Source organism: Gavialis gangeticus, unplaced genomic scaffold (genome assembly GCF_001723915.1).
Source record: "Gavialis gangeticus isolate Ggan-Ray unplaced genomic scaffold, GavGan_comp1, whole genome shotgun sequence".
In the NCBI taxonomy this organism is placed as follows: Eukaryota; Metazoa; Chordata; order Crocodylia; family Gavialidae; genus Gavialis; species Gavialis gangeticus.
This window is the reverse complement of record NW_017729012.1, coordinates 5,879,527-5,894,464: the sequence shown is the minus strand read 5'-3', so window position 1 is coordinate 5,894,464 and position 14,938 is coordinate 5,879,527.

Sequence of the window (14,938 nt, the reverse complement as noted above, 5' to 3'; positions counted from 1 at the left end):
ATTCTTCCCCCTTATTCATGAGGAATTGTACCATCCTCTGCAAAGATCCACTCATTTCAGCGAGACAGCTTAGTGAGTATATACTTTTAGGTGAAGGAATCAGAAACTGGACCATCTACAATAAGGACATAAATAAGAGAGTAATAGGAAAATGCCCCTGCCTGAGTTTCAGCCCAGTTCTGTGACCCATAGAGGTGGAGCATTGGCATTCACCCGACACCGCCTCTCCAATGATCACATTTTTATAAGCTTCCCCTGAATACTTGCGTAAGGGGAGTTGCAAGGTCAGGGACCAGGTTGTGTTCCTGTGTCCTGCCACAGGAGCCTTATGTTGCAATGCTTGGAAATAAATCTTGTGCGTGAGAAATAGGTAGCAGCTGAAACCCTGGCCTGATTTCTGCAGTGTTTTCGTTTGTGAAGAATGACACCATTCCCACTGCTGCTACCAAAAAGAATTGTTTTTTCACCCTTCAGATTTTAAAGGACAGATATGTCCTTGTCTCTTGCATTGTACTAAAGCATGTGCTTAGTTGAGCAGTTAATGAGAGTCACTGCACACTTCAACATGCCCACACATTTCAGGGCCCCACACATCCCTGTATCAAACTCCTAGTACAAAGACCGTTTTAGGGGAAATGAAATTAAGCATGACTGTGAAACATTTCCACCTTAATAAATCCTGAGCAATTATAAATTGTTTGCATTAGGCTTTGCTGAGAAATAAGAGGAATACAATTATTCTTTATTTAAAAACAAAATATATATATACACATCTTTTAAAGGGTCAGAACAGGATGATCATGAATAATAAGGATTTATTTGTGGGGGATCCTGGTGAGAGTGTTCACTATAGTCCCCAAACTCCCAGTGACAAGCCTTGAATTGTCCCATTAAAAATTCTGATTTTGTTTCACCGCAGTAGTGTTGGGAACCTCTGGTTTTGCACATAGTACCTAGGAAGCTATATTTTGCCATGACTAGGTCCAATGGTCACAAACTCCTCCAAGACCGTTTTAGGCTGGACGTAAGGAAAATCTTCTTTACTGTCCGAGCCACCAAGGCCTGGAACAGACTCCCTCCAGAGGTGGTGCAAGCGTCTACTCTGGTCTCTTTTAAGAAACGTTTGGACGCTTATCTCACTGGGATCCTTTGACCCTCTAGCTGACTTCTTGCCCCTTGGGTAGGGGGCTGGACCCAATCCCTGTTTGATTTTCCGAGGTCCCTTGCAGCCCTAATGTCTATGAAATCTGTGAAATCATGGAACCTACTGACTTCGTTTGGTTAATTCTGACCTCATCGAGACAGACCTATTGGCCCAGGTCCTCTTTTGATGTCCTTAGTCCTCAGTTGGCACAGTAGACATCCGAAGTTGCCGTAGCAGTTCAACAGAGTTGCACCAGTTTCACCTGTTGCCCATAGTGCGTATACACTGCGCTCTCTATTGAATAAATTGCATGACCGTTATGTTGGGAGTCTTGAGTGACAAGCCTTTGGTTCATGTGTTCATGCCTGTGTGTTAAAGCAAAATGGTATAATGAGGCGAACAGCAAAACACAACTCATTCTCCTTCCTTGTGGGCCTCTTTCAAGATCTAGGTGCATTTGTGTCTGACACAAAAAGCGCCAGCACTCACGGGGCACCACTTGATTACAGGCATACCTCATTTTATTGCGCTTCGCAGATATTGCGTTTTTTACAAATTGAGGCAAGACCCTCCACCAGCAAAAAGATTACGACTCGCTGAAGGCTGAGATGATGGTTAGCATTTTTTAGCAATAAAGTATTTTTTAATTAAGGTATGTACATTTTTTTTAGACATAATGCTATTGCACACTTAATAGACTACAGTATAGTGTAAACATAACTTTTATATGCACTGGGAAACCAAAAAATTCGTGTGACTCGCTTTATTGCGATATTCACTTTATGGCGGTGGTCTGGAACCGAACCCGCAATATCTCCGAGGTATGCCTGTATTTTGTCGTCAGAGAGGACATTGACTGTGGGGATGGCTACTTCTCATCCCTCCCCTGGCCTTTTCCAGGTCAGAGTGAAAAGCATGTTGGCAGGACGAAGCCTACTGGAATTAGCCAGTGAGTAGCTCTTGTGTTATTGTGAGTAACTACTGCAGCATCTCCCCACATTTAAATAAATAGATTAATAAATAAAATATACCTAGTGCGGAGAGCTATTTGCACGTGTGGCTAGCTGTAGAATAGACCCTGCTATTGCTTTGCGATGCCCCCACTCATGGTCTCCTTCCAGCCAGGATGATGGACAAAGCACGTTCTACCCTGCCGGGCTGCGAGATCATCCTGTGACACTAGTGGCTTTCTATGGGACCTGCTGCTCTGCTTTGCAATGTGTGTAATGATGGTCAGTATTTATACAGGCAATAGATTCATAAGCTGAGTTTGTGAAACGTGGCTGTTGGTACTTCCCATCACAGCTGTCAGTGCTAACTGGGGGAGTCCATGGGGCTGTGGGAGGGGGGATGATGCTTTGGGAGTGCATGAACATCCATTTGGAAAGGTAAAAGGATCCACTGGGAGAAGTTTTCCTTGAGATAGGAATTGCAGACCAGGCCTGCTACCCTAAAATGTTCCCAAGGACCACTCGAGCACGACTCTCAGGAACACATCCACTGCTCACCTCCCCATAATGTCTCCCTTTCCTGGATGGATGCCTTGCAAACAGTCAACAGGCCTCAAGATTTGGCCTAATTAAAGTTAAATAATAGTGCTGGAGGTCCTGGTGGACAACCCTTAATTTTCTTGGAGCACTTTTTCCTCCAATCTGCTCAGTGCCTGATCTTCCATTCCTTAGTCAAACCATCAAAACTTTATGTAGGGTCTTTTATCTCTAAGTTTAAGAAGCAAACCTTATTTCTTTTTTTAACCTGTGATGCACCAGGCGTTCCTATGGTAAAGGCAGTATTAAATGCATACAGCCTGGGAGATGCACATGGGGAGATATCTGTCTCACTAATTGTTAGTGAACAGATTATGTGCAATGGCACGGCTACGGTGGGACATTAGAGTGTGTGTGTGTGTATATACCCTACTGTCCTGCTGTAGCCATGCTATCTATCTATCTATCTATCTATCGTACTGCAGGCAGGTGGAGGGAATATAACAACAGGTCAGGCTGTGCGGTATATACATTTTTCAAATTACTAGTTATACCTGTAGGCAGAGAAGTGAGATTATTCCCCGCTCAGCAGCTTTCCCTTTAAAATCACCAAGATTTCAGGCAGGATTTTGAGGCAAGCTGTTTAGAATAAGTCCTGTCTTGCTCCGTATCGCTTCCTCATCAACTTAATATGATTTTCGGCTATGAAAACTTCCCAGGACCTGTTGGATTTTCGAAGCTGGAGGTTACGTGAAATCTGACAGTTAAGATAAAAGCCTGCATCAGATTATCAGGTGCTGGTGGAGATTTGTTGTGTGCATACCAATCCGGTGTCCTCCCGCAATTGAAAGCCGAGTTCAGAAACGTATATGGATTTACATAAAGCGTTGTGGCTTCCCAGGTTCGGTAATGCTCTGCGTCCTCATTAAATCCTTCGGAGCTTTTATCAGGGACAAAAAACGTCTACTTTCGGGGAAAACGTTGATTAAACAAACAGCGAGCATGAGTTGAAAGGCTAAGATTATCAGTTTTAGCTCGCCGGGGCGGTGTTTTGCCTGAGGTAAAGCAATCTAGCGGTGAAGAACAATGATAACTAATGCGGAGCGCGCTCCAGCCCGGCTGTACGAGTGACCCCAGGAAGGCAGGAACCCAGGGGTGGCGGGGTTGCGGGCGAGGGAGGAAAAAAAGGGGCATCTTGAAGGGAAGCATTTTCCACGGGCGTTGAACTGCTGTCAGCCATTTTCGCTTTCTGAATCCTATTTCCCTGGTGCTTCCAGAGAAGCTTTTGGGGGAGTCCCCAGCTAAAACTCAAATTTGCATTTAAATGGAGATTTTTTTTTTTAATGAGCAGGACGCATGGGAGACTAAGACTATTAGGTTTCCTTATGGGAGAGGAGAGAATTCTCGCACCTTTTACTCCCCTCCCTTCCCAGACCCTTTAATGCACACTTTAAATTAGACATAAAAAAAAAAAAAGAGAGAGAGAAAAGGAATAGTGCGTCTTTAAGGAGAATATAATCATAAACAAATAAGTCTAGTTGCCCTTGCAGCAGAACTAATCTTCCCTCGGCTGAGCTGTGATATAGATCAGTAACAAGAGCCACGCGCAGGGGGTTCCTTTGAAATGCATAATACCTCCTCGTATAAATTGGAGTTGGTGTGATGGAGCTGTGCGATGACATATTGTGGCATGACCCCTCTCTACTGATTGTGGGTGAACCCTGGAAAGGTAAATCTAACACGGCGCACACATCAGACAATTTCATTTTCATCACCCAGGGACAAAAACATAGCAACAGAATCTTTTCAAATGATAATCTACATGCTGGGTGGAATATTTTCTCTTCCTTCCTCCTCTTTTTTTTTTTTTTTCTTCTCTTCTGCATGTTCAATTCATGGCGTAGGTGAAGGGAATTATAAATGGATTCCTAAAGTTCACTCCCCCTCTCTTTTTTTTTGCTTTCTTATCCTCTCTCTTTCCTTGTTTTCTTTCTTCTTTCCATCCAAAAGTTTGGCATTTGGCGTGTGCATGTGTGCATGTGTGAGTGTGCGTAAAACTGATTCCTCCTTCTGGTCCCCGCAGGGACATTCCAGTAATAATGATTTATAGGAGTGCAAAAATCTATGCTCTGGCTGTTACCATCTAATATCCCTCCCACCCTCCAAAAAAGGGAGTTTTGTTGCAGAAAGGTCTCTCTGAATGAAGCCTCCCTTCCTTTCCGTGTTTTTCCATTCAGGCGTTAGGAAAAATCACCCCCGTGCACATCTTCACACCTACCGGAAATGTGCAGTCCTGCAAAGGCATATTCCACCTAATGTGGACTTCCCTAAAATAGCGCCCGGCCCGAGGTGAAAAAAATGTCCATTGTTCTTTTTTCTGAAGGGTTTGGCATTTGGTGAAGAGACTCTAAGAGTGGCTTCATCAAACTGAATTTCGTCACATCTCTGGTTTACAGTGCAAAAAAAAAAAAAGAAAAGGTGGGCGTTTACAAGCATGGAGTTGTTACAAGGTCAAATTCTAATAGTTAATCACTGTCCAAAATGCACAATTTAATGTTTGCTTCAACCTTTGGATTTCACACCGGTGGCTTTTCAGTCCACAGATTTCTTCTGCTGGACGTCTTTGAGTCAACTAGCCCCAGAGTTTGCTGGAACGGTATCCTGCCCCAGGCTAGAAACTGCTGGTAAGGACTGGATCTTTCGAGCACAGTGGTTAGTAATATGTAACAGTTCAGTGCATTTAGACAGAGGGAGGCAGAGGTATTACCCTCTGGTAGGCAAAACTCAGTGGGCTTATGTTGCAAATAATTACACTTGATATTAAAACAAGCAAATAAATTTTACTGAGTTGGATGTCACGGAGCACCTCTAGAAGAAAGAGGACAAGGTGGGGCTGGGGCTTTGGAAAGCTCCTGTGAAAACTTATCTGCACCCAAATAACAACTTCTTGTCTGGCCTTTACTGTTGTTTTTACTGTCATTCATCATCCTTGTTCTGGAAGTGCTTATTCTAAGAACTGAACAAGAAGGGCGCCCATTGTGCTAGGCCCTGTACAAACAGAGGGGTGGTAGACAGGCCCCACAGCTTCCTTCGTGTACAAGGGTGAGGGTGGGAAATCGGGCAGCAGGAGCAGGGGTCTGCTCTGGATGAGTGTGCCAAGGGAAATCCATGAGGCTGCTCTTGAGGTATGGATGGGATGAAAAAGCAGGGCGTTCAGGGAGGGGTCTCCACCTTCTCTCTCTCTTGGATCAATGCTGAATTCAATGGCAAAACTTCCCATGCCATCTTCAGTGGTGCAGGATCAGGCCTTTTCTTCTCCCTGGCCCTCGTTCAGGAAGGTGTTTAATTGCTCCATCATTTGGTGCATTTGTTGCATGTTTCTGGAATCGCTGCTTTTTGTCCCCAGGGACCTCTCATCTTGTCTCCTGACCACTGTGCTTAAAAAAAGACTCTTATGTTCTTAGTTTTTTGGGCCCGGGCCTCTCCCCCTGGTACGGATGAGCTGCCAGAGTAAAAATAGAGGATCTGTCCCTCCTTTCCTTGTCTTGTGCCATTTCCCTACCCAAGGACAGCCTTTCTCAGGGGATCCCTGCCCTCTTGCTTCGGAGAAGAGGGATGGATGAGAAACAGCTCACTGTCAAAATTGTGCAGCTTCAAAGAACTTATTTTGATTTCCTCAGGCTCTCAGAGATGATGAACTGTTTTCTCCGCTGACTTCACTTTTGCCTGTCCTAGCCAGGGCAGAGAGGAGGGTAAAATGGCTTGAACAAGTGCCCAAAAGAGAAGTTAACTTTGCCTCACCAAATTGCAATGCATTAAGTCTACAACCTATGGGTCTGCACGGTGTTCTCTAGGGCACATCTACATGTGCATTTCTGTGCAGTTAGTTACTGCGCAATAAGCAGTTTTTACGCCGGCATCTATACATGCAACTGTTAAAGTGCAGTAACACAGTATGTGGACCGACTTGGGACTAAAGTTAGTTCTAAGTCAGTCCACACACACAGTGTTACTGCGCAATAAGGCATCTACATGTGCGTTACTGCACAGTAACTAACTGGGCATAAATTTGATACCTGCATAATGCAGGTATCAAATTTAGGCCCAAGTTGGCATAAGTTGCCATAGTTACTGTGCGGTACGGGCATGCACGTGTAGACATGTGCCTGTATTGCACAATCATTTTCAGTTATTGCACAGTAACCTAAATTACTGTGCAGTAAATGTGGACATGTAAACGTGCCCAGGAGGTCTCATTTCAAGCCTCCATTTTTGGTGGAAGGTCTTGTGATGAGAGCAAGGGATCAGACATGAGGACTGTAGTGTTTCATTCCTTTTATCACTGCCCCTGGGCCTTGGGCTTGCCACTTCACTTATCTGTGCCTCAGTTTCCCTCCCCTCAGGCAATAGGAAGACTTATCTCACCAGGATGTCATCAGATTTCATTTGCAGGGGGGGGGGGGGTAAAGCGCTTTGAGATCCCTGATGAAAACAGCGAGCGATCGCTACCTGAACTGGAGGAATCTGCTGGCACACGTGAACAAAAAAAGCCACCTTAAAAAAAGGGTGATCACAGCTTCCCAGTGGTATTTTAGGAGAGAGCCCTTGACAATTAAAAACTCCACCCTGCCCCAAGTATCGGACACGGAAAAAGCATGAAACGTAGAGGGAAGGCTTAAATCTACTAACAGATTAGACCCATCATGGGGCCATAATCCTGTCAGTACCTCCTCTTCCCTGATGCCAAGTGACATGGCTATTGTATATGTAACAGTGTGACACAGAGATGAGTTTGTCAGTTCCACCTAGTGTGATTGCCATTTTTTTCGAGGAGAAGAGAGGAGTGAAATTGAAGGAGAAAAGGTCAGAAAGGGCTGGTCATCCTCTCCCCTCCTCCAAAATCACTTGTTCCTTTGGAAGAAAATAGGAAATGACAGATTCCCCTGCCACTTGGGATACAGACAGCCCAGAGTGAAATAAAAAGGAGAGCTTGTGGGGGGGTAGATAGCAATGAATGTAACCTGTTAATAATGCATTTCAGAGGCACAGGATCCCAGTTATTGTTCATGGCATCTGTTACCACCAAAGTGACAGTGACAAGTTCTTTGATTAGAAAGAGCGCTCCCCCCGCCACACGCTCCCTCCCGCCCTGTGGATGAGGGCTTGTGGAAAATATCACCCTTTGCCTAAAACTCCCAGTGAATATTGTCGAGCGAGTGTTTAACTCAAGGAAGCGGCTGTTTTGTTTTGTTTCCCTTCTCCAGGAGGATGCAGAATCGCCTCGATTCAGGATCCATTTGCCCGGGAGACTCTTAGGCTGAGTTTACTTTTCTTCCCCCCCTGCTCCCCTTCTCAATCTCAATCTTACTCTTTCTAAATTATTCAGAGGAGAGACTGCAATGATAATAATAATGATCCTCCTTATAATGACTTCAGTGGATACACACATACACCTTTTAAATTCCAGAGCAGACTTTCTTTTTTTCTTTTTTTCTTTTTACTGATTTGTTATTTGCCATCATTTTGGAGAGCACTTTTTCTCGTTACTCTAATTACCGTGCTCGTGGTGGTTGTTATTTGTTAGATGACTGTGCTGAACACTTTGTGGGAGGTCTAAAAAGGCACGGTCCCTGCTCCAAAGGGCTCTCAGTCTGAGGCCTCAGCCCTGCGGTCTGGGGGTTTCTGCGGGGAAGCTGTAGCCAGCTGCTTGCTGCACTCGCGTGGATGTGGGTCTGAGCTGTAGATGTGACAGCAAGCAAGGATAACCGGTGACAGGGCAAATCCCCAGCAGTGCTTTCCCTCTGTGTGTGCACCATATGCCAGGGGCAAGGGTCACATATGCTAGTGATGGGGGAACTTGGCTGGAAAGATCTTATTTGAGAAGCCACTGGGTCAGATTCTGGCATTGGTCTGACACCACTGATGTCCATGGCATCGCTCCTGCTTTACACCAGAGCATGTGAAATCAGAATCGGGCTCATTTTCTAGATGTGTCAGCACCCAAAACCAAGAAGGCTGCTCTCCTGATGCGCAGTAGCCTTTACCGCCTGGCAGGTGAGCTGTCTTCATCTTACAGGCGATCTTAAGGGAACACACAAGCACGTGCGCATGCGAACACAGAAAGCCTCGTCTCCACGGAGGTTTTTACTCATGTTAGTAAGATAATGGGTCACCTTTTATTGACACCTGCACCCCAGTACAACTTGCAAAGCCCAGTCTGTGCTCCCGTCTCTGTGAGAACATGCATGGGTAAGGAGTAAAGGTAGCGCGGGACCGTGGTGAGGATTTTGTAAGGAGGTTAATTAGTGTTTTATTGTATTGATGTTGCTGCTGAGCTGTTTGGTTTGATTTGGGGGTCATTGTTTGGGCTGTTTTATTTGTGTATGTGCTTTTAAAAGACTGACAAATAGAGCATTGGTGGGAGAGCTTTCATCCCAAGATATTAAAAATCCAGATAAACAAATACATGCACAAATTACGAAGGGGGTACGGAGGAGGGCAAGCCAGGGCAGAATCTTATCTTTGTCTCTCTGTGTAAAAACAAAGAGGCCCAATTCAGCTTCCCACCATGCCGGTATGATTCTGGATTCATGGGCTTTGCAAATTGTTCTCCGATATACTGTTAAATTTTTGTTATAATATTTCATGGCATTTTGTATTTCCAGTGCAGTACCCCTTTTGTATTTCCAGTGCAGAAGGCTGCCCTGGTGAAGGCCAGGGGCAGGAGCCAGCACCTGAAATACATTCAGACCATTATCACTGCCCAGGTGAGCCGACAGGATTTACTTATTGAAGCCTGTAGTGCGGTGCACACTTGGAGGGAGATGGACTGTAGTACACCAGACGCAGCAGATTGCAGAGATGGACAGGAAAGATAGGCTAATGATTAAGGTGCAGACCTGGGATGGAGAACATTTTTGCAGACTCACCAGCCTAATTTGTTTGTTTACCACTCCCACCTCAAAAAATGTGAGCAAGTTTTACTTAAACCATTCTGTTAAGAAGCATGCACCAAATGCTGCCACTGTCAATCGAACAGAGGTCAAACTTACCTTCGTCGGTTGGTTTGAAAATGGATCTTTTGGGCCTGGCATGACTTGCTCCCATGAAATAACCGGAGTCTAGTGAGATTCTTGGCCCAGTGCAACAGCCATTTGTTTGACTAGGTTTTTAGAGGTGGGTGAGGTTGGGTTCACGCTGATGACGTGGAGTGATTCGCTGTTTCATTGAATGACTTGGAATGCTTTCTTTCCCCCTAAATGTTGCTGGGGTTGTCATGCTGTCATCAGCATCAAAGAGCTCTTTCTAACAGGGGTCTCTTTTTTTACTGTTGCTTAAGTCTTAAGAAATGAAATAGGTATCAAGTACACAGCCCTGCAGCATCCGAGAGAACAAGTAAACTTCTGTTACCCGCACAGCAAACCGAGGCACTGGGACAAATTTCCTTAAATTCTGTTGTGGTCACCAAGTGCAAGGATCTGACTGCAATTTTGAGGCATCCTGGACCTATAATGCCTTGCCTTTTGCTGGCATTGAAATTTAAGCATCTATTTAATTTGTTTTAAAAAAAATCACAAGTTCCATCCTTTGTTTTGATCACTTGATGCAGGCGTGCGTGAAGGTGTTCCCACCTTCCCCCCCTCTCCTTTCTGAGATAGAGATCACTGTCGCAGAAGCTATTTAGAGCTGCATAATTTGGCTATCAGCAAGTGTGTGTGCTCCTTGCTGCTGCCAAGGCTACTTATGTGAAGTCACCTCTGCTGCGGTATGGATTTCAGTGTCCTTCTGCAGCACGTGCACTGTGCATACTGCCTTTATTGGTACATATAATAATTGCTACTTAGAACCTGAAGTGTGTATTCATGGGCTTTGAGTTGAATGCATGCTGGAATGGTTTCGTTAACTGGGGCTGCGCTCCCTTCTAAGTGCACCTTAAAGAATAAAGCAAATGAAAGGATGGGCAGAAGCAGAAACTGCAGGAGGAAGATCCTCTCTCTCTGAGCTAAGTGGAAGGCACCAATGCATGTGAAATGGCCAGAGCAGGACTTCTGTCCAGGGCTGACCAGTTGAGGGACTCAAGTTACACTGGTTAACGCACTAGGACTGCTCTGGCCTGACAGTAGCATAAGTAAGTTCAGACTTTGGCCCCTTTTATGACACAGCTATTGGAGCTGGTTCCTTGACCAAAAAAAGAAGACAAAAATAGGGAAGAAGATTTGCAGACCTGTGACTCACCCTTGGTGCAGACACTCCAGCAAGGGTATTGATGTTTTTGCAGCAAGTCTACTCCAAAAGGTAGAACTTTTTTCAAACTGCAAAGCCCTCCTCGATCTTGGGTGCTGCTGTTTCCATAATCAGATGTATAGTGATAGATGAAGAGATAGGGGCCTTTTATTTCTCAGTTCAGTTTGAGTTGCCATTTGGAACTGATATGACAGGCCTAAGGCTAGTCTAGAAATTCACTGCAAGTTCCCATTCTGCAAATGCGTCGCCAGTCAAATAGCCTCCCTCGGTCTGAGCCCATTTACTCTCTCGGGGATCTATTTTTAAAAGTTATTAGCAGATTACTGGTTTTCCATCCACCTCAGGCACCAATCTCCCAATGATACCATTGTACTTTAATAAGGTGCATTTGATAATCCTCAGATAAAGGAATTGGAGTGGGGTGAGAGGAGGGAGAAACTGCCACGCCGATCTGTCCAAGGGATACAGGCTAAAAAAGGGTTAAATATACTCATGTTTCTAAATGGCTGAACTACTGTATGTTGTAGTTTTCAACTGCAAATCATCTTTAATAGCAGACATCACGGGATGGCTCATTACATTAAGCTATTTTTCATGCTATCTCCTATAATATCCTTTAATCCAATGCGTTTCAAATCACCTCAGGCTAAAATAAGAGACATAGCGATGTAATAGCCTAGTGTATTAGTGGGTTAATTGCCCTGTTGTACTCTCTAGTAGATATCTCTGGAATGAGTTCTATATTAATTGTAAATTGCTTAATACATTTAACTCCTTGAGCAGCTTGGTCCTGCACTGTGTCTTTAATGATTGATAAAAGTTTCAAGTTGCAAATAGTTGTTTTCTTTGTAGAAGGCTCCGTGGTAGCTGTCGTCTTTCAGCAAAGGCCTCTGACTTTATAGTTTATCCACTTTGTGCTTGGAAACAGCTCAGCCTAAAGTTTCAAAAGTAAGTTGATGCATTTCCCTGCTGATGGCCTGGAAGCTCAGGTGGGTGAAGATCAAGGCTTTATGTTTTCTGAGCCTTGGGTGAGTTGTGAGACTTAGCTCTTTTCCTGAATTTGGTCTCATTTCAAGGGCACTTGGCTCCAGGGGCGCTTGTACACAGTGCACATTGTTTGCATATACGTTACGAAACGGCACGAAAGATCGCTGTTTCGCTAGTCGCGTGTGCAGATACACGTTGACTTTTTTTATCGCGGTAGGTTTCGATTTATCACAGCAAGTTAGACCACCTCCGACATGCTTTTACTTTCATCGCTCTCCTTTTTGCATTGGGATGGAGATGGCCATGCAGGGCCATAGGTTGTAGACTTAATGCATTGCAATTTGGTGATGCAAAGTTAACTAGTCTTTTGGACACTTGTTTCAGGGGGGGCAAAGAAGGGAGCTTAGCCTGGTACATAAGACTCCAGTGTCTCAGCTTGCCGGTTCTGTGAGCTGGATGAATGAACAAAACATGCTGCACTCCCGTGACGTGATCCAGTAGTGCCTCCAAAAGCTCCATTATCCCATACGCATAGTGCATTGAGTACTCTTCTAAAATTACCACTGGGGAAACATATATGCAGAGGCCAGAATTGTCCTAAAAGGATTCAACACCTGCAAGTGAGATATGAGCACAACTTCCATGCTCACACCAAAACAAGTAAGTGGGTTTTTACAGCTTTAGCATAGTGGGTGCTAAACTCTTGCAAGTGTCACAGTGGGAACCAGTCAGAGCTGCTGTGTGCAGATATGGCACAATCCAGATGGGCAATTATCCAGGGGTTTGTACAGCAGCCAGAACAATGGGATCCTGTCCAGGGCTAGAACCCCTAGGTGATATGGAAATACAAATAATAAATAGTAATAGTAATACATGGGACCTGGGCTCTTGTGAAAATAAATCTGTCTCCAATTGGGTGTGCCAAGCATTTAAACAACTCGCCCCAGGTCTTGAAACATCAGGCCACTTGTGGCCTTTGCTCCGTTCTCACAGCCTTTATACAAACGTAACTTCACTGAGTTCTGTGGATTTACTCCTGTTTTACATTGGGTTTTAGGCCCAATAATTATATAAAAGAGTACTGTATATGAAATAGAGGAACTTTTAAGGGATACATTCCACCTCAGTTGCTTCTGACACAATTTTAGTTGGTTTTTTTTCAATATTGCTTTTTTGTTAACTTAAGCAAGAGACTGGATTTGGATTTTTCAGAAATGAGCCTTTCTTAAAAATTGGAAAGAACCAGTTGTCAAACAGCGGCTGCTGCTTAAGCAGGTACTAGCATCTATGTTAGTGGTCTGAATACAGACCGGGTTAGTAGCAACTGAAAGGCATATTCACCCGACAGCTATGCATTGGCCACGTTGAAATGAGTTGCAGATCACAGTCCATTTCTGAGTGGATATATGTCCACACCACAACACAGTGAATATGCCTGAGACTAATGCTCACTTCCTTTGTGTCTTCAGGTAAGTAAAATGTCTGTTGAGGTGCAGTTTCAGGAAAGAATGGAAATGCATGCTTATCTCCAAGCATATGCTCAAGTCCAAATATCTTTAATAGGCTGTGCACTTTGGAGCTTTGTTGGATAAGGATGCTTTTCTGAATTGAGGCACTAATATCTGCCGTGTCATCCTTCTGGAGATGAAATAGGTGACCTAAAAGGTTATTTTAATCTCTTTCACTGTTTGGAGGCTTAACAAGGGAGGTTGGGTGGTGCTTTGGAAAGTAAACTGGAAAGTAAACTTCTACCCTACAAATCTGAGCTGCATTAACAGGGACAGGTGGGAAAGTTTCCCTGCTACATCCCAATCATTTTTATTTAGCAACCTATTAATATAGGATTATGCTTGTCATTATAATATTGAAAGGCCTGCACAAGTATTAATGAATGTGCTTTCACTAAGTCCTGGAAGGTAGGATGTATTATTCCCATTTTGCAGCCGGAGCATGGAAAGATGAAGCAACTCACCCAAGATTAAAATCTAAAGTCTCTCGAGTCTCATTCCAGTGGCTCTACTACAAGATTATCTTGTCTTTCCTGTACCCCTTCTGGTACTAGAGGACTTGACTCGCCAAGGCTGTGAATGTACCAGCTTTCACAAGAAACAAGGACACGCAAAGCATTATGGAAACTTCCACTCAAAATTAGAGAATGAAAAAAAATGAAATGGAGAACTATCGTATGGGGTGGTTTGGACGGAGTCTAAACACTTTCAGTTTACCCTGCACAATCAAGCAGCGCAGCAGAATAGAGTCCAGTCGAATTGGCTTACAAATATTAGCTTAGAGGATAGTTGCAGTGTTTGCACCTGAAGGAATTCTGTTGATTCCAGCGGGCAACTAAAAACGACTCCAGCCAAGTTACTCGGGAATTGCGGCTCAGCTCAGATTCTGGTCCGGCCTTGCGGACATTGATGGAGGAGCAGTAAAACCACTGCGCTGCCTGATTCTGGTCCCTGTTAGGCTGGTTTTATACTGGGAGGGTAACTACAGTGATTTGAGTGGTATTACTACTGATTTATACACATGCAAGTGAGAGAAGACACTAACCCATGAAGTATTTCTGCTGGAGCATTTCTTATTCATATTGAAAGCTCTTGTCATTTGGATTAGCCGTTGGCTGAGGAAAAAAAAGTCCTCCTTTAGTTTTAAAACATAATGTGAAGACAGTGATGAGAAAATCCATGTGAAAGTCTCACAGTTTCTAGAGGGGAAATTCTCTGAAACAAGGAAGCCAGTCGTTCTTTGAAAGAAAGACACAAAGTGCTTAGACTGCTGGAAAAAAAATCCATCAAGTAATTCTGTATCTATAAAATAGGTGGTAATGCAATCCGAGCTTAATTTTGATGGCACACTGTACTTCATAACAGTGACAATACCTTAAAAAATGTAATGAAAGGGCCTGATTTATTACTGAAATAATCCATTTAGCACTCCAATAAATAAAGGGAGAAAATACAACCAATGTTTCAGGAGAGAGGGGGAAAAAAAGGGAGAAAAATTGCAATGCATGGCAGTTTTCTGCAAATGCATCCAGAGATTGTGGCTACAGATTTTTTTTTTTTTTTTTTTT